Consider the following 20,529-nt stretch of genomic DNA (forward strand, 5'->3'; position numbering starts at 1 on the left):
TCTTTGATTAATATACTGAATGCCCCAGTTTCGATGAATTTTTTCAGTTTGCGATTGAATTTTTCCTAGGCTTCCATAGGGAAAATGACGATGTAGGGGAAGCGAAAATTCTTAAAATTTTGATTTTATTCATATTGATATTAAAAGTGGACCAGGAACTGCGGAAGCTAACAACCCGAGAAAGGGACACCCTATGGCGACGACCAAGAACCCAGAAACCCCAGAACCCAGTGAAGCCTACGCTACAAATATTATTTAATATTTTCATTATTTTTATTAAACACTTTTATATTATTTTAATCCTTTCTGTTTTTTACTTTATTGCATTTTAAATATATCCAATAATTTCTTTTTAAATTCATAACTTCTTCAGTGTTTATATGGAGTTTCTCCGAAAGTGAATCGTTTTATGAAAATATTTAATTTCACACTCTTGAATTCGGTCTATATAAAACTTTTATGGTAGTATCAAAAATTTCGTCTGGCACTGTATACACATCTGAAAAGAAGTAGCGAAACGAGGTTTTTGATCAAGTGCAAAGTTCAAACTAATTTAAACTTTACTGCACGCAAAGGCAGAAACGAAAGTTTAAAATTCCTGGCCATAAAGTTTTAATATGAAAAATATAGCAGAATCAAGCAACAACGGAATTTACCGTCTGAAATAACCGGCATGAACCTTTAAGCATTATTAAAACGATTTAAATAACACTTTTATTCCATCGTGTGCAAAGTTTGCACGAAGAGATCATTAATAAATTTCATATTACAATTTAAAATACCAAACTATTATATAAACACAGGTGAATCGTTCGAAGAAGTAAGAAAGTTGAATAGATAGAGAAATTTAATATTATTTAACCAATTTCATTGAATCTTACCTTCAATTCTAAGCAAACTTTCGTTTACTCGTGACTATTCTCTAAATAACTTACTTCCTCGATTGGTGTTTGAACGCCAACTGTAGGAACAATGCGCTCCAATAACAGAACGTGTCGGCATTCCAATTGGGTTTCGAGATACCAATTCGTTTAACTATTCACTTCAGCAGATTGTCGCGTGCCAAGTTAGAAATAAAAAACAAAAGATACTAAACAATACTTTTAGAACGATTCCTATTCTCTTTATTATTTATTCATTTTTGCCTCTGAAAATTATATTTCATGTACCTACTATAATATCATAGCTATCTTAACGTTAAAAAAGTATTTAAATTGTAATGATTAGTATTATCAGAGTCTGTATGATTTCAAACCTTTTCATTCTACTTTCCTTAATTTTTAATTGATAACCAGAAATTAATAATGTACAACAAGATCAGAAAGATAGAAGCTTACTATCAACCCGACTAATTAGTTCCTTTTCTGTCTTCAAATCATTTCGTAATTAACAAGAAAGAATGCTCCGCATTTGGTGAGTATTAAAGGATCAATACATTATGAATTGCTAGAACCTGGCGACCCAATTACAGCTGAAAAGTACTGCGATCAACTGAACAGATTCAATGAAAAAATTAAAGAGATTCGTCTGATGAATGGGAAACGAGTTGTGTTCCATCATGGCACTGATGACCCTACATAGGGTGTTCACACAGTTACTAACTAACGATTTTTCTTATAAATGATAAAATAGGTGAAAAAAGGTTTTATTATTTATATATAACCAACATAAGAATGATGTTAATTCAAATATGTACCATTTGAAAAATCTCAAGTCACCTTTATTTCTCCAAATATACTGGAAACGTAAAAAATTTATCCACCCTGCTGTGTTAGTTATAAGACGCGGTAAAATATTTTCTTTCTTCATTTTTCTTGTCTACTTATCATTTACGAGAAAAATAGTAATTGCATGAACGCTTTCTATATTGTTATGGAGTTAGCAGAAGTCGAGTAAACTAAGGTGGGAAGTAATAAGTCATCCCTCATATAGTCCCGACCTTGCGCCGTCTGATTACCTACCACCTGTTTACATCGTTACAGAACTTTCTGCTAAGAAACTGGTTCGAAAATGAACAAGTTACGAAAGTACTAAAGGAATATTTCAACAGAAAAAGAGTCGATGCCTGATCAGATCAGGGATCTCTAGAAAAAATGGTGATATATGAGAAGCAGAAGTTTTCAAAATTTTAACAGTAACTGAATTTGACATTGTTAAATTTTGACCTTTCTCAGAAAAGGTAAAAAATTCATAAGTTTTGTAATGGCGTTTCGGTTTATGCAACACATTCTACATAAAATTCCCTAAGGTTATCCCTCTTATTTATATTTTACAACCACTCTGAGACTCCATAAGTCTCAAAACAAAATGGATATCCTATATTCATATTTTCTTCTTTGTATGATCTAAACTTACTTTGAACATTTATTCAAATAAATAAAAAGGATGACATCAATTGCTGTTAAAATTACAAAATTAAACATTTATATATTTATTTCAAACACTGAAATAGTGAAAGAATTTCATTCCACCATCCACTACTTTCAAGAAAAGTTTACAAAACTCGTATTCCAATTTCCTACATATTAAAGTGCGATGCACCCATGTTGGTCTTGTTTTAGATCTTGCCGCATCCTGTAATAACGCTATCATCAATAATTCCTCGTTAGAGAAGTTCGTGTCTTTCCATAGATCAAGTATGGTAAAGGGAAGCAACGAAAACTGAGGGCAAGTTGAGGGCGACAGTGTGAATATCAAGGAGTATAGAGCAACTTTGAGCGTTTCTAGGGCATCAGTTCAGCGTGAACTATAATGTATGTAAACTTTAATACTAGATAACCACGGACTTCTGAAAAACACTTCTATTCACAATATAGAATAATTCGTATTTCTATTAAAAATTTTCTTCTATCTATTAAAAGTGATAAATAGAAAAACTAAAAAATATGGCAAACTTCAAGGGATGATTCCACCCCCTTGGAGTAAATTCCGACCCCTCCACCCAAAAAATAATTCCATGCCTACAATTTCTCAAAATTTCACTAAAATAAAAATTATTTCTTACATAATTTAATATCCTTAACAATTTCGTAAAGTTTCATTAAAGTCGGAATTTGGTAAGCTTCCCTTGTAAATAGTTACACGCTAATAAGATGAAACATGTTGGCTTAGGATAAACAGTAAATCGTCGAAGGTGCTTTGATTTATGTATCAGTTTACCGATATGAACGAGAAGGAAGCTGTAGAAGAGACGAAGGGTGAAGATTGGTCGAAGAGAGTTAATTAGCTCCTGCCATAATCTCTCGATGGTTTCGGACCACATGCGCATGGCTTAACGCACGTTTATTTCATACAGCTGGAGCTTGCATGCATTCTCGCATTCTATCCCTTTTCGCTTCCTGCGGATCTACACAGACAAGCTCTTTCAACCGTATCCCCTCCTTTCTCTCCCGCGTGCACAACAACCCAACTAGAGAATGTCCAGTTCTCTCTTTGTCCTCCGATTTGATGATTAACGATTAATTAATAATCCGTCTGCCCTGAATAATGCCGACAGATTAATTTTCCACCACCCATTTGTCATTCCGTTCCACTTTTGGATCAGTTACGCACAGAAGGGTCTGTCAAAATGTCATTGTATTTGTTAAAACAGAAACTGACGAAGCAGGGGGGTTGCACATATTTGTTAAATTTAACACGTTCACAAGTGGAACAAACAGCGTAAATTTCTCGATATTCAATTTTTTTTAATGAAAAAATAAGTTTTAAAAGGTATTAAATGTTTGCTTAGTACGTGTACAGTATTAATCATGGTAACCTTCCCTAGGAAAATTGGTAATATAAAAGATCTCAACATCTAAATTTTGAAGATATTAATATTTTGATTAATTTTGAAAAAATTAATATAATTTTTAATTATCTTGACAAGTTATTAATTATCTTCAATAACTCTTCACACGCGAGTGGCAGGGCCTTCTCCCCTTTTAGTGCTATTTTCCCTAGGGAACCCTAGGTACTTGACTCTATACAGTATGGAGCACAGTACGGTTCTCTAGGGTTCACTAGGATTTTTACTATTCATAGTGTACAAATTCACATGAGAGAGTTTTATTTAATATTAATATTCTTTAATTATGTACGAAATTTTATTATATTTAATAGTTAAAAATAATATAATAGATTCATATCAAAGGGGTATTTCACCAATATCTAATTAGAATTATATTGAAAGTAAAATTTTAATGACGATAATAATTTGCAGATACTGTTATTCATATCAGAAATAATATATTCTATGAGAAAATTGCTTGTTCTGGACTTGGAGTTTATTAACTGTTTCTAAACTCTACTTCTAGCTTTTGGCGTACAAGCAGAATGTGTCAGTTTCAGTTCTGAGAGTTATGTTCCAACAAATTTATCTCTTAGTTTGTGAATTACCTAAACATACTTCTACAAATAAAACGATAAAACGTCAAGTATATTTATTTATTAAGGTTTAAACAAATATACAGATGGTGAATAAAAGTCTGTTTTGAAATAGAACGTTTCAAAATTTCATACCAAGGCAAGCTATGATTAATTGAGAAGTTCTCCAAAAAACGAGCGTATCTGCCAAAATCGTGTTTTGATATATTCAAGAGTGAAATTTTCTTACATTTACAGAGCTACAAAATAATATTAAATAGACTTTATTATGGGGATGCCTACTATGCTCGATACTGTACAAAAAGAATCAGTTTTTAATAATCTTTTATAATTTTATAGCATTTTTTGTCCATCAACGATAAAAAAACTTTGAGTATCAAAAGAAAAGAAGGAAAAATATTTCCCTTTCCTGGCCGATTTAAAAGTATCTTTGAAAGAACTTTATTTTCCAAATATTATTCTTGGAACCGTTCTTCTTATTGATCCGTGGGTGAACATTGTACAAACATTGTTAGTGATATGACACCTCAGAATAAACAGATTATGGGGGTAGTAATACCAAGAGGAACATGAAAGCATTGAATATGGGGTGTCCTAAAAATAGGCAACAAGCCAAACCTTGCAATTTCGTACGAAAGAAAATCAACAATTGAAAGCAATTACTTTTCTAAACACAGAATTTAAATATTAATATAATGCACAAATATTATAGTTTGCTTTTGCCTAAGATTACTATTTTGAATCTTAATTTTATATTTACTTTCAAATTATCACATTATATCTTTAAATATTATTTTGCACCGTATGAAACCCTTTCGTTTAAAGATTGATGTGTCTAACTTTAGACGAAATATCGTTGGCTATGTTTGGTAGGTCTGGGCCATGATTGATCCGGCTTGGGTAATTGAGAGTTAATGGAATTAATCATTCTGGAACGAGTGTATAACTTAAATGCGTATTGGTAAAACGAGTGAGGAAACATGTTAAAAGTTTCTGACACGCGTTACTGTATGTGGATGCTGCGGTATCTGCGGTCGTGCAATCAGTGTGCTCGGTCTCACTTTTAACTTGTTCAGTTTTGGAGGATTTTGAATACGAATCCAGGACTTGATATTATTTTACATTATTTTTAAATATATACAGTCATCGAATATGAAACGGATGTATAACATGTATTTAATAACACTTGTCTCAAAAGTAAAAAATAAAATTCGAATTTGTTCCTATTTTTTTACAGAGACATAGATCTGGTTAAAATTTACAAAGTTACAATTACTTCAGAGAAATTATTATTTTCAATCGCAATAGTTTTCCTATAAAACCATCAGAGACCGTCAAACGTTTAAAAATTGTTGCAATTCATAAATACTTTTTCGTCGTATTCGTTCGTCAGGAAATCGATAGATTTAAATTTGACTGACGAGCTGTCAACGACGGAAACGAAATTTGACGCGCGTCGCAGTGATCGTGAGTAGCCTTTTAATTCTGTTGAAGCCCACCTGGCCAATCGGAGCAATGTCACAAATTGTAACTTAACAAACAGGGACAATGTGTTATGTATTTCAGTTGCCTAAGTATCAATACAATGTGACAAATAATGTTTCTATATCTCCATTTTGATACCTTTGCAAATGAATAAAATTTCCAATTTTCTAACACTTCTAATCATAAATGAAAAATGAAAAATTTCACATTAGATAATTTTGTGTTATATGAAAACTAGAAATTATTCTGAGCTATCTAAAGTGGCTGCTAATAAATTAAGTCAAAATTTGCATAAATTTCAATGTAAATGACTGAACATTCGTCGTTAGTCATTTCAGTGTGAAACATTCGCAAAAGCATAAAGGTGGACGAACAACGCATGTAGAACATTTGGCATTTGTCATATTCCACCGCCTGCTTAAACATCTCGAATAACACACCATCCATGTTTGCTCGGGTTACGATGTACACATTGTCCTGGTAGTAGTTCCTATGCTAAGGAATAGTACATCTGTTGCAGGTATCTGCACGATATCGAGGAAAGCATTTCCATAGTCGGCGAAACGTTCGACAAGGCGAAATGTAAGAGTTACATGCTGGGAAAAGGGGGTTCTTAACGCTTTCATTCGCGGTTGAAAGTACCGTAAATTAGTGAGAGAAACGAGAGATCCTATAAGCTTCTTTTTACCGCGACAACATAGTCAATATAAAGAGCAGGAGGGATCGTTGGTAAGGAAAACGGTACAGGGGCTTGTCACTTTCCACCCCTTCGTCGCATCAATTACTCGTTAAATCGTAAATCGTTGTCAAACGAGAAACCGAGTGTTCAGTTACGGAATAACAAAGTGAGGAAAAGAGTAAAGGAGGTAAAGAGAGAAATTAGGGACTTTGAGATGGATTTTGTTTTTAGAAATATTTGGTTGTTTCTGATTAAGAAATTCAGTTTTCAGATTGCTGAATGTATGGTATAGCATATGTATATAAAATTTTTTCAGCCCGAACATGGTGCGTTTTTTATTACATGCTTTTAAAATTTAAAGCGCCCTTAAGTATTCGATGCCTTGGGTGGTAACGCACCCTCGCCCTTCTCTGAAGTCGATACTGGATATAACAGAATACTGTCAAAATTATAGATAAGACTTGAAACAAATAAAAAAATATTAATTATTTAAATAAATACTCTACCGAGCAAGAACGAAGTATTTTCAAGATATGTAATTTTTGAAAATAAAAAGCTCATAAATGGTATTGCAAGTTACAAACTCGTTAAATATATATGTACGAACAGCGAACAAGTAAATTCAGAAGATTGCAGTCTAAAATACGTGACACTTTCTTCCGCGTAATCACAGTTATATTTACTGTACAGTGAAACATTTAATCATTCTTGCCTGGATTGTGTATGAAACCGTAAATAATGATGGGAAAAAATTGATCGGTATACGATTTGTACTCAATCTTAAACTTGTCGGATATCTTGAAATGCATTTCTATTTGCGACTTTAAAAGTTCTTACAAATTATTCAAAGCTGTACAATATTTCACTCTCTAATGCGTGAGAACTTTATAAATGATCGATTCTAAAAAGTATTAAAAAATATTATTTATATTTCATATGAAAAATTACTCAGGGAAGCATTTGCACAGAAACAGCAAAAATTTCATTCAAGTAAGTCAAAAAAATGATTGATTTGATTGAAAATTGTAATTTATGGAATTTTAATGAATAAATTTGCAGGAGAAAATGTGAAAGTCGCGAATTTTGATGCCAATTTAATACTTTCCCCTCTTTATTTTTTTTTGAATGGCTATCCGTTTGATTCTACCCTATGGACATTTTCATTTGAAGTGCACGTAAAATATATTTGAAAGTTTGGTCATTTATTTCTGGAGCACGCTGTAGACATTAAGAGCGGAGGGAATAAAACATCCACATTTGTTTGCCGACATTCAACAAAGTTCTGGCTACGCGATTGCCAAATTTATTGAACGATACGGAACTGTGAAACGAGTAAATCGACAGTTGGTCCGAACGAAAAGCGTATCTCATGCATATCTTTCATATTTGAAATATATTCTTCTTCCTTATTATCATATATCATTGTTCATTGCTGCTTCTTCCGTTTAACTCATTGATCCTTAAATCCTACATTTGTTTCAGCTAATTTATCTTATTCCTTTTGACAGTGTACGAATCAGTTGTTCAAAGTACTACAAGCAATTTTTTCAAATTACATTTTCTTATTTAATTGAAAAAAAAAAAGATATTTTAAGTAACAAATTAATTTCAATAATCAATCAAATAAAAAAATCAAGTAATATAATAAAATTACATAAAACATCGTAAAAACTTAAGAGCATATACAGAATACGAGTACACTTTGCACGTAATAATATTTATTATATATGTTATAAGGGTTCATAGTCGCGAATATTACTATAATTCTAAGAGAGAGCCAGATTTGTAACGCGCGTGTGGCCCGAAGCGGTCGAAAGTACTTATGGTCTCGTAAAATATATTTATTTTTATTTTTCGCTTTCATTTCGTTTCTTTGTGAATTTTATGTACCTCCCTTAGAACAACACGTTGTTATAACTATATTGAACTGCATAAGACCTATGTTGATATACGGTTGAGAAAAAACTGTCCACAATTTCAGAAAAAATATCAAGTTTTTACACTCGAATTGGTCAGTTGAAAAATATTTTTGTAGTGAACCTTTTTTTTCTGTTATCGATAAATGTTTTAGATTTTTCACGTAATGGATTTTGCAGCCCATACTTTAAGGACTATTTTTACTCCATCGATATGAACGTTGACCGACGAAAAAACTACGTATCGAATACCTTTACCAATACTACATCAAAACTTCATCAAACTCGAGATGTACCACTTGATTAACATTCCTCAATTGTTGGGTCAGAAAAGGTATGTTTTTTAAACTGAATAATTCCAAGGAGTGTGAACGAATGGTGAACATTCAATTTCAATTCCAGTGAACGGTAGAACATGTATTCTTTTATGTAACTGCATGATTCTGCAGCCACGCGATTCGCTTGTTAGTCGTTCAAGAAATAGAAGTTGGACGTTTTCAATTATTTACTTGATATCTTGAATACAAAGCTCCATCTTGCAAAATGCTAAGAAATTTTTTGTGTCCTTTGCAATAGAAAATGTATGATTCCTAGAAAGTACACCCTTTTTTTAGACAATCTGATATATATATATATATAAATGAAATCAGAATTTTTATGTAATGAAGGCATTGTTAAACATCATCAAACATGCCCAACGTTATTTCAACTAAAGTTAAATGCATCAATTTTTAATATAATTTTTAAAATAATATTTAAAGAAATAGTGTATAATTTAAAGAAAGGAAATAATATGAAACCCAAAATGAAATTAAAATTGAAGGTTGCTGCATGGACTGTAATTATTAATATGCAAACATAAAAGTAAGAATTGCACTTTGAAATTCAATCCTTGAAAAAATAGAATAAATTTAATGGTTCAACAAAAATTTCATGGTAATCAAAGAAACGTGCAATTTAAATCAAATATGATCCACTCCAAATGGTTTTTGAAACGATTGTGAGTAAACCTTTGCCAGTCGTTACCTAGGGGAATAAATTCACCTTTGCGATAATATTAGTAGTTGCGTTTGAAATTTCGATTGCTCTACCATACAGAATCAATGTATAGATATTGAAAACAGTCAATTATAATAATGAATTTCAAAAGTTATTAACGTATTGAATGAACTCTAACAAACATTTAGTCTTCACTTCACAAACATTCACTTCATCAATCTATTTTGGAAACTCCTCATCAGAACTCATCGCAGTTTACTTTGTGAATGGCCACATGATTAAATTATATGTGACATAACGAAAATGAATCGTTTCGGAACTAGCTTCAGCAGCGATACTGTTATAACTTTGTAAGGGTGTTTAAATAAAAGTCCAAGAGTCAGGATATATTTTTAATACGCGTTCTCACACTCTCCACTTCTAATCGTTACATGCAGTCAAATCCGCTATTACTTTCCTTCTGCCTTCTGCGCTCTTTTCCCGTTCCTTAAAAGGAAGGTCCGCGCCCCACTCTTTCTGGAAAAACCCTTAACCTTCCGCTTTCCGAGGCCTGGTCGTCATCGCCGTGCGAGGGGGTGAGGACGATCAGGCCCTTGCCAATTCCCGTCGTCATAAGGGCCCCAGATGTTTTACGACGGTACCTAACGGGACTCTGGACAACGTCGCTGTCCCAACACGGGCTCTTACAACTCGGCCAATCCTGACATACGAGACCCCCTGGTCTCGTCTATTCATGTCTATTCGCACATAAAGCTTAATTTATTTGCTATTATAAACTTAAAATTTCTAAACCTAACTCTAAAATATAAATTTACTATTTCTAGTTTCACAAAAACCTAAACTAATTTGGACACCAAGGTCTCATATTTGCGGATGACCAAGTACCCTGGTACGGTCTCTGAGTGTTTTGAAAACCTCTAACGTCCGCTACAACGTAACGATCATTTCGCAATTTCCTTATAATCTCGTAGGGTCCCTTAAATTGCGGAATCAATTTTTGGGAGACCCCAGGAGTACTTACAAAATTCTTTAACATAATATAATCTCCGACTTGATACTCGTAAGGCGGTTTGTGTTTCTTATCATAATACGTCTTATTATAATTTTGCTGTTGCAAATTTTTTCCCGCGGCTACGCGACGACACTCTTCTAATTTTGAAGGTTCGCGACTTGCTTCAGTTTGAACACACTTTTTTAACACATCTGGCACTTTACCCGTTTGGTCTACTCCGAATAATAACTTGCACGGTGTGTCACCCGTGGCTTTATTCACCGTATTGTTTAGTGCGTACTCGGCGTCTTCTATTACCTCATACCATCGTTTTCCCGGACGGTCCTCGGTCATTTTTGCTAGCATGGGTCCTAGCACTCGATTGACCCTTTCTACCTGCCCGTTTGCCTGGGGTGATGCCGTGGCTACTTTCGCATGCCTGATACCATTCACTAAAAGAAAGTTCTCAAAATCTTTGGACGTAAACGCGCTGCCTCTGTCCGAAATAACCATTTCCGGTTTATTATAATGGGAAAAATATGTTTTCAAGCATGCGATTGCTTCCTTTCCGGAGGTAGTTTTCGTCGGGTATAATTTTACATGTTTTGTGAACGCGTCTACTACTAAAAACACATACTTTTTAATATTCATTGTCCTGTCCACCGGACCAAAATGATCTATATGTACCCTGACGAATGGAACATTTCCTTTGGGTATGTTATGTAGGGATCCTTCAACCCTTCCCGCCGATGGTGAATATGCGATACATTTTAAACAATTCTTAATGTGATCGACAATTTTAGACTTTAATTTCGGAAACCAATAATTTTGCATTATAGTACTGCTAGTTTTATCCGTTCCCAGGTGTCCCATCTCGTCATGATACCGATAGATAACGTTTTTCTCCATACTTTGCGGTACATAAAACAATAATTCATTTCCATACTTTCTATAAACGAGACCGTTTCGCATTTCAAAAAATCCATCTTCTCTAGTTTCTAATTTCTCCCGTATTTTGGAAATTTCGGGGTCCCGATTTTGCATCAACGCCAAGTCCAACTCGAACGAGTTTCCATTCACGACTAGGACATTAGTGGATCTACTAAGCGCGTCCGCGTGTGCCATGCGTGCGCCCGGTCGGTGCACTATTTCGTAATCGAAGCTCTGAAGCTCCAACGCCCATCTCGCAATTCGTGGATTTACTTCTTTTTTATTTAAAGTCATCTGAAGTGAACTACAGTCTGTTAAGATTTTAAATTTAATCCCATATAAATAAACTCTGAAACGTCTCAGCGCGTAAATTATAGCTAACACTTCAAGTTCAAAGCTGTGATACCTGCTTTCGACTTCGGTGGTACGCTTTGAAAAATAGAATACTGGATGAAATTTCAGGTCATATTTCCGTTGCATGAGGATTGCCCCATAACCCATTGAACTGGCGTCACAATGGAGCTCGGTTTCATCTTTTGGGTTATAAATAGCTAACACCGGGGCTTCTACTAGCTTTGTTTTTAAATTGTTAAATGCTTCTAATTCTTCTTCCCCAAATTTAAATTTAGCGTCTTTTCTCAGCAAGTTGTATAACGGTTTAGCAATGAAAGCAAATCCCTCAATAAATTTACGGAAATACGAGCTAAGTCCTAAAAAACTTTGTACACCACGAGTATTCTGTGGTATTGGAAATTTCTTAACCGCTTCCACCCCACTTTTCGGCGGACTGATGCCTTCTTCGGTTACGTAATACCCTAAATATTCTATTTCTTTATACAGAAACTTACACTTATCTATTCTTAACTCCATTTTATTTTCTACAAGTAATTCAAAAACGCGGTTTAGAATTTGAAAATGATGTTCCCACGTTTGGGTCGCCACTAATATGTCGTCTATGTATACAACAACATCACCTGATTTAATTAGTTCCGAGAAAACCTCATTGACAAACCTCTGAAACCGAGATGGTGCGGTTTTGAGGCCGAAAGGCATTCTCATGTATTCGAACTGACCTAATGGCGTGATGAATGCAGTGTATTTTACGGAATCTTCTGATACGCTGATGTGATGAAACCCGTCTTTCAAATCTAACAGACTATAATATTTTTTCCCGCACAAAACGTCTACCTGATCCTCGATCAGCGGAAGTGGATAATTATCGCGAGCAAGGACCTTGTTCAACGTTCGATAGTCCACACACATGCGGAGCTCTCCATTTTTCTTTTTTACCAAGACAATCGGTGACGCGTATTCAGAATCGCTTGCTCTAATAACTCCTTTGTTTAATAATCCATCTAACATCTTTCTTAATTGTTCTTTTTCAGCGTAGGAAATTCGTCGTGGTGAAGTGTGAAAAGGTTTGTTTTCATTTAAAACTAATTTCAATTCGGCATTAACGCGGGGTAATGTTGGACGCGGTGGTTGCAAATACTTTTGTTTAAACATTTTTTTGAATTTTTCGCGCTCATCATAAGTTACTCCGGTACTAATGTTTAACGAATCTACCACGTCATCCTCCATCGGACTTGCAAGAATGTTCAAAATTTCTAAAACAGCATCATTTTCGATTTCTGATTTTGCCAATGTGATTTTAAATGATTTAAGTGCATCTCGGCCTAGTACCACCGCCGTGGACATTGTTTGATCTGGTACAACCAAAAGTAAAATATTTTTACAAGTATTATCAAGTACAACCGCAGCGTGTACTGTGCCTATCGGATTTAATGGTGACTTGTTAATCCCTACGAATCGGTTGCGCATGCTATCATCTACTTTATCTATTTCGCAAGGAACAAATGATTCTTTTATAAAACTTACTGGACTCCCGGTATCGAACAAGGTGTGTAGCCTTACTTCTAAATTGTTCATTACGAAGCTAATATTCCGGTGAAATTCGTCTCCTTGTAACGGGAGCTTCTGCACGCAGGTAATTTGGGGCTTCTCTCTCTTGGGGCAGGTAGGCAGCAGGTGACCCATTTCTCCGCAGCCAAAACAAGAACCCTTTGCCCTCTTCGGTAGGCGACAATCCTGTGACCAATGACCCATCCTGTTACAATTGTAGCAGCGTGCCAGTGCTACCTGCTCCGTTGACTTCCTCGTCATCGCTGGCTCCATTGTTCTTGGTCGAGACGTTGACGTACCTGGCGTCGCCAGACTCTTCGTGGTGGATTGCAACTTGATTTTATGAAAAGCTTCTAACAACGCCGGTGCCGTTTTAAAGTTGCACATGCGTGCTTGGTTCCGCAGATTGACGTCCGAAATTCCGTCTATTATGGAATCAACAATTTCTTCATTGTCAACTGGTACACGGTTAGCTAAAATTAGCTTTTCGTGGAAATACTCGCTAAAATTTTCTGCGTTGACCCATCTTCTATTTTCAAATTTTCGGCGAGCCTCTAACCGGCTTTCTCGATGTCCAAACATTAATTCCATGCGTCCTAAAAGTTCATCGGTTCTGATTTCCAAATGCTCCGTTTTAGATTGAAACCAGCTCAACGCTTTTCCTTTTAGTTTTGACCCAATCAAGATTTTCGTTAAATTTTCGTCCAACTCATACGTGGAAATTAGCAGTTGTAGTTGCTTTTTCCAATTTTGGAAAGAATCTTCAGCTCCACTAAATTCTCCTAACAGCTCACCAATCGCCTTCACGCTCGGACCAACTCTTCTTCCAGTTTCCAAACTGGAACCCGGAGAACTTCGCAACATTTGGTTTTCACGCCGAAGCACCTGTAACTCCCTTTGCATGAGTTCTTGCTCTCGACGCATTAGTTCCATCTCCATACGTAGAAGACGATCAGAAGGGGTTTCTGCTGATGCATCTTGCATAGACGGTGCCTCTGGCTGGGGGATGCTTGCCTGCGGCTGTATCTCGTCCTCTCTAACCGTGGTATTGCCCTCTGCGGCCGCCTCTCCACCTTTTTTCGAACGTGGGGTTACGTCAACCTCCCATGCTCGATCCGGAAAGTTCTCATCAAGGCGCTGCACTAATTCGGCTTTGTTGCCTGTCGTTGACAAACCACGTTGACGCAGTATCTCCTTCAAATCAGATAGAAGGAAATCGCGTTGACTTCTTCCCACTGAATGTGACATGGTAAAGTCACCTCGAATTTATAAAAACGCCACTGATATAATCACCAGGAAGGTCAAATACAGTGTCGCACAGACACTTCAGAAAACGTCACACAGAAATTAAAAAAAAAAAATTGTTACACAGAAAAAACTGTCACACAGAAACGAAACAAAAATTGTCACACAGAATCGTAAAAATTGTCACACAGAAACGAAACAAAAATTGTCACACAGAATCGTAAAAATTGTCACACAGAAAATTAATCACAAAGAACCTCGCGAAGAGAGTCACACAGAATATGAACGGCACTGTCGATTACACAATTTCCACGGACCTTTCCGTTTTGGATCCTTGATCCCACTTCTGAATTTGTAAGGGTGTTTAAATAAAAGTCCAAGAGTCAGGATATATTTTTAATACGCGTTCTCACACTCTCCACTTCTAATCGTTACATGCAGTCAAATCCGCTATTACTTTCCTTCTGCCTTCTGCGCTCTTTTCCCGTTCCTTAAAAGGAAGGTCCGCGCCCCACTCTTTCTGGAAAAACCCTTAACCTTCCGCTTTCCGAGGCCTGGTCGTCATCGCCGTGCGAGGGGGTGAGGACGATCAGGCCCTTGCCAATTCCCGTCGTCATAAGGGCCCCAGATGTTTTACGACGGTACCTAACGGGACTCTGGACAACGTCGCTGTCCCAACACGGGCTCTTACAACTTGTACTTTCCAATTTTCATTTATAAGTGTATCAAGAGAAGAAATCAGCTGAGAGTAAGGTAACGATAAATCAGGTTGACAAATTACTTGGATTAAAACATTAATTAGAAAAAAAAAATAAAAAATAAATGGTAATAGTTCTTTCAATCAATAAATGTCATAAAATACAAAAAGTAAGGTATGTATTTATTTCATGCAAATTAAAAAGCAGTTATGTTTTTGTGAAAGTGACAAAAGCGAATAAAAATTAACGAAGTTCATTTTCATGTTAGAAGCCTGGAGAAAGAAATTTTGAGTACAAGAAAATTAATAACTCCGTTGAGTATACTCCATTCCAAAACAGTTGGGAGCATATTAAGCTACAAGACATTTTCTGCATTCTTAAATAGTCTCGCTTCATTTGTTCAATTCTGAGCACACCTCACATAAACTGAAAGGATTATTTTTATTCTCGTTTGGTGGTACAGGTATGCCTTGGGAAATGTGCATACATGAAACCGTTATCAACATTTTAAAAAGTGAAATCACGAGTGGGAGATGTACTGTTCACTTTTAACCCAAGACTACAATTATGGGTCAGAAACGTTATTACAAGCCAAGTGGTTAATTAACCCTAGGACAGTGACGGGGTGTGGTCAGTGACACGGTTAACATTTAAGTTGAGATCATATGCATGATCAAGAATAATATTTTGTAAATTTGTTCATATTCAATAAATACAAGCATGGGTATTTATTAAAAATTAATTTACATTTTTCTAAGTTTATACCATTATTATTATTATTTTATATAAAATTTGTTTAAATACATTATATGAAATTAGATGAGTTTGATTTTTATCTTGAAACATAAAAACTAAACATTAGGAGCTCATATGAGGAATCAAAGGCATCATATACACAGGTGTAAGAGCCACCGTAACGTTGACGAGGAATGTGCTAATTAACGGGTGTCACATATGACACCAAGCTAACTACTGTTCACACACAAAATGATTATGTTACTGTTCCAGGGTTACAAATGTGTTTCCAATAAACACCTTGAACCATGAATGATTCCTTTGTCACAAAACGCGTTAATACAACCCCCATATTCCTTACCTCTCTCCAGATAACTCCTACAGCACATGCATATCAATTCCATTCGCATCAAACTCGCACTAACATACACAACAACATTCAAAGCACCAAGCATTATCAAAACCACAAAATTAATATCCCTCCACCAGTTCATCCAAAAAACGAAAAAAAAGGAAAATACTGCTCGAAAACTCCCTTATCCTTCCTTTTCCCGCCCAGCAATTTTGTCTCCCGCTCGAAAAGTGTCCAACCCAACTACACGTCTCAAATATCGACAGTAATGTGTACGGAGTTGAGTATCCGTCGCGTTTCTTCAGTGGTAGGTGGGTTGTCACTTACCAGGTAGCGGCGCATCAAAAGACTGTACATTCAGGTGACGATACGAGGCGTCACGGGGTGATCGAGAATGGAAATACAAGATCCATCGAGCAGCGTCGCGGCGAAGGGGGTTGAGACGGCGCGGCGCGACACGACGCGAAGGGACGCGACGCGGTGAGGCGTGGCGAGGAAGGGCGAGGGACACCGTGAAACGTGCCGGACGATTTGAGAGGGCCGGCCGGCTGACGCCGTCCAAGGGCTGAAACAGGGAGTGGGGCGAGAGAAGCGTCGCGACGCTTCTCGGTAGCGCCACGAACTAAAAGTCCGGGCGGTACAACGCGCCAGTATTCAGCCCGCGATCGTCGCGAGCGTACGTGTACTTTTCTCCGCTTTCGTTTAAACCGATGCGCTCCGTTTGCGCATCGCTCGCGCGCGCAACACACACGAGTTACTCGCAATCAAACGGTCCTGTTCAAACGCGAGCTGACTTTTTTTTTTTTTCTTCACGAGATACAGTTTGACAAGCGCCGCTGGAAGGGTGAAATTTCGAAAGGTTGTTATTTGTGATCCGTCAAATGGATTTATCGAAGCCGTTTCGAAGCTCTTCGATGCGGTTCAACTTCAAATTTCTTTCTTTCCATCAAAGTGAACTTTTTTTTTTTTAATTCTTACATTTAAGAAATTTGGGAAATTAAATTTTCCACTTTCCTCGATACATTCTTACAAGACGAGGAAAAAATAATTCACCTGTATTCAATTTTATGATATTAATCAATTATGTAATCAATCGTGATCGTACAGAGGATTCCTCGTTTTCAATTGAAACGGTAACCGAAGAATTCCCGCAATTTTCGAATCAAACATTTCCATCCGTTCGATATTTATTTCTCGCTGTTCCATTTCGATAGTTCGAAACGCGTGTGGTATTTAATAAAATGTAGCATTCTTTGGAGGGTGCAGTCTGGTCATTCCTCGATTCGGAAAAATACGATCCGCGCAGGGAATATCCAAGTATTGTGGGCATAGGTCATGGTGTTTAACCGTGGTTCCGTGATAACGAATCCCCTCAATCATACCCCGATGCTCGTTTCTTCATAGATGCAATCAATTTCTACCCTTACGTGTTGCTTTTAACCGAGCAACAATTACGCTCGTTGCAATTACTTCTCCGGAACACCGGTGAATTTTCATTTTCCTTTTCTTTTATCGAAATCGAAGAGCACGTACGTGACTCCGGTTACGTTGCAGACACCCTGATCTCATCCTGGCAACGAATCTTATTCGACGTTCGAACCGTCGCGTTGGGATTGGTAACAGGGCCGCCGCTGTGGCTTAACGAGTTCAACGAGTTTTTCCTCGGTCGACCGTTCGTTAATTGAGGATCCAGTGGCACACAGAATTTCCACCGATACGATACCTTTATCGACGAATTAATCCGTATTGATTCGCCGTGGCAAAACGTGGAAAAAAGAGTTTGTTTTTTCGTCGTGCCGACCGATGACATAGACTGCCGCGTCCGTACACACATCCCGAGGACCAATGGATTTCGATGAATCAAGTTATGTACGCTTTCGATTTTCATCATCATACCCGAACTCTTTGACGAGCCGAGTGACGCCTTCTCTTTAACAACGTTTTTTGATTCGAACGAACCGAACGAGCACCAGTGGATTCGAATTTGTGACCGGAATCCAAAGCTATCGTTCGATCGAGCGAAACTGCGGGATCGATGTATAAATGGCGCGATAAATGCCGCGAGTGTCTTAATTAATTATTCCTGAGAATAGTGCTTCTGTCGTTTTCAAGAGGATTATCGATACCATGGGCGTGTTACCGTAGTGTTTTGCGGTTATAGATTGATTTTGTAGGAATAACGTTTGGAGCATTGATTCAATGTAATTGGTTGGAAATTCGAAAGTGTTGATTTTTGAAAATTTTTTTTAGAGGCCTTATGGTTTTATTATGTACGCGATGCATGCTGAAATATTCACGATAAAAGTGTTTACTGTAGCTATATATGCAAGGCTGTTTTGTTGGGACACTTCTAAGACTGATACTGTTTACCAAATAATCCTAATGGTATTCCTATCACGCACCCCATCGATTATTCGTTTCGCGAGGGAACACCTTACCGATGACATCGATTCACTTACAGCGTTATATTTCAATTTATGACACTTTTCAACGATATTTTTCGAAATTGGATAAATATACAAAAATTGCACTTCTTAAATTTACTTAAAAATCGTTTCGAGGCACTTAACCCTAGGACAGCGGACTATGGAGAAAACTACAATTTTAATTTAATTTTGTATTTTAAGTTTTATTAATTTTTTAAATCCAAGGGTTAAAGAAAGCAAAATTTTTATTAGTAAAATATTGGTATTAATTAAATTATAATTTAATCAATTTTCTGACATTTGAGGTTTCTTATATTTTTTCACTGATTATCATATAAAAAATTGTTTCTCGAGGAAGGGTGCTTGTAATTTAACACAGTTGTTCTGAGTAATGTATAATAGTTTCCCTAATGAACAAATTATGAATTTTTCAATATTTGGGGTGCTGATTATTCCAGTCAAGAATGTATTGCCATTTTATTTAATTACGAGTGTATAAGGTGACAGGGAATTGGGTGATATATTGTGAAATATTTAAATTTCTGATATAAGGTGTTCATATTTTGAGGAGGAATCTTCCTCAACCTACGTATTAGGTGCTGAAAGAAGTTGGTGGAGACTTGTAACACAAAACTCAAGTAATCTAAACTTTCTCGAAACATAACCATATTTAACAAAGTAATCGTCATTCATTTCTATAACTCTTCTTTAATGTTCTTTAACTTTCCACATTCCATTAGTATGAAAGTCTTGAATTTTACTTGCAGAAAATTAATTAACTGCTGTTTTAATCTCGTCACCTGAACTGTGATATGTTATCTCACATTTTCTTCTTAAAGAACTTTCCATAATCTCCATTATTTCTTTGCAAATATGAAGTTCTTTATATTTTCATCGAGACAGTTAAGTAATATGAAATCATAGATATACTAGGTTTAGGATTTTCTTAAGCTCTCCCAAAATCAAAAGCAAACGATGAGAACCCACCCTTTGCTTCTACCCTTATATAAAGGAAAGGAATTTCCCATTTAAAAATAAACAAGTGATTGCAGTGATTATTCTTCGATAAATCATCGATTCAACCCTCCGCAACTGGAATTTTGTTCCCCAAAAAAGCAAATGACAAAGTACCTCTAAAAATTCCTGCCACTGTTAAATCACGCCCGATTAAGACACAATATTTGTTCCATAACTCGTTACGATACGTCGCGCACAATGGGGCAGGGTGAAAAAGGAGCGACGGGGGGAGGGAAAGTTTTCAATTTACGAGAGAAAACTGAAAGTTACACGAGTGTATGGAGGATTAAGCGATATCGGTACGGTGAAAGAAAGTCAACGTGTCAAAAATAATAGCAGGATAATCGCGTTCGGGCGTAAATTGTTCTCCGGGCTGTTTATATACGCCTGGACGGTTAATAAGTTGTTAGAAACGACGTTTCTCCCTGTACGTTAAATAACCGAGGCGAACGTTTCCTGCCACGCGACGAGTAAAGTCCCTCTGGGCTGCTGGCGTATTAGCAAATTCGATTCGGTGCGGTAACTTCCACCGGTGAAACACGGATTGGAGGGATAATGCGAGCGACGGTGACGTCGACGTTTAATAAAGTTTTTCACACCCGGTAAAGTAGACCTGCGGCTGCGAGCCCGGCTAGATGACATTTTCTGGATCGACGCCGGGGAAAATAAATAGTGTTTCCGTTTTGTGTTTCCATTCGACACCCGTATTTATCGCTTCCGAATGCTTGAGATGATTTCACTGCTACGCATCGTGATACGTGAATACAGTGATATTTTATCAACCGGATA

General features: G+C 36.5%; 2 protein-coding genes across 11 annotated transcripts in view; one reads left to right on the forward strand and one right to left on the reverse strand.

Moving 5' to 3' along the window:
- LOC114883121 overlaps window positions 1-20,529 on the reverse strand; it is a 122,368-nt gene that overhangs the window by 101,170 nt on the left and 669 nt on the right. The gene's annotated exons all lie outside the window — the stretch shown is intronic.
- Window positions 16,974-20,529, forward strand: part of LOC114883120 (synaptogenesis protein syg-2-like) — a 168,951-nt gene continuing 165,395 nt past the window's right edge. For both annotated transcript variants that reach the window (XM_029200569.2, XM_029200570.2), the window contains exon 1: window positions 16,974-17,156. The gene's annotated coding sequence lies outside the window, so the exon portion shown is untranslated. The remainder of the gene's footprint in view (window positions 17,157-20,529) is intronic.

This window comes from Osmia bicornis, chromosome 9 (genome assembly GCF_907164935.1).
Source record: "Osmia bicornis bicornis chromosome 9, iOsmBic2.1, whole genome shotgun sequence".
NCBI classification, from domain to species: Eukaryota; Metazoa; Arthropoda; class Insecta; order Hymenoptera; family Megachilidae; genus Osmia; species Osmia bicornis.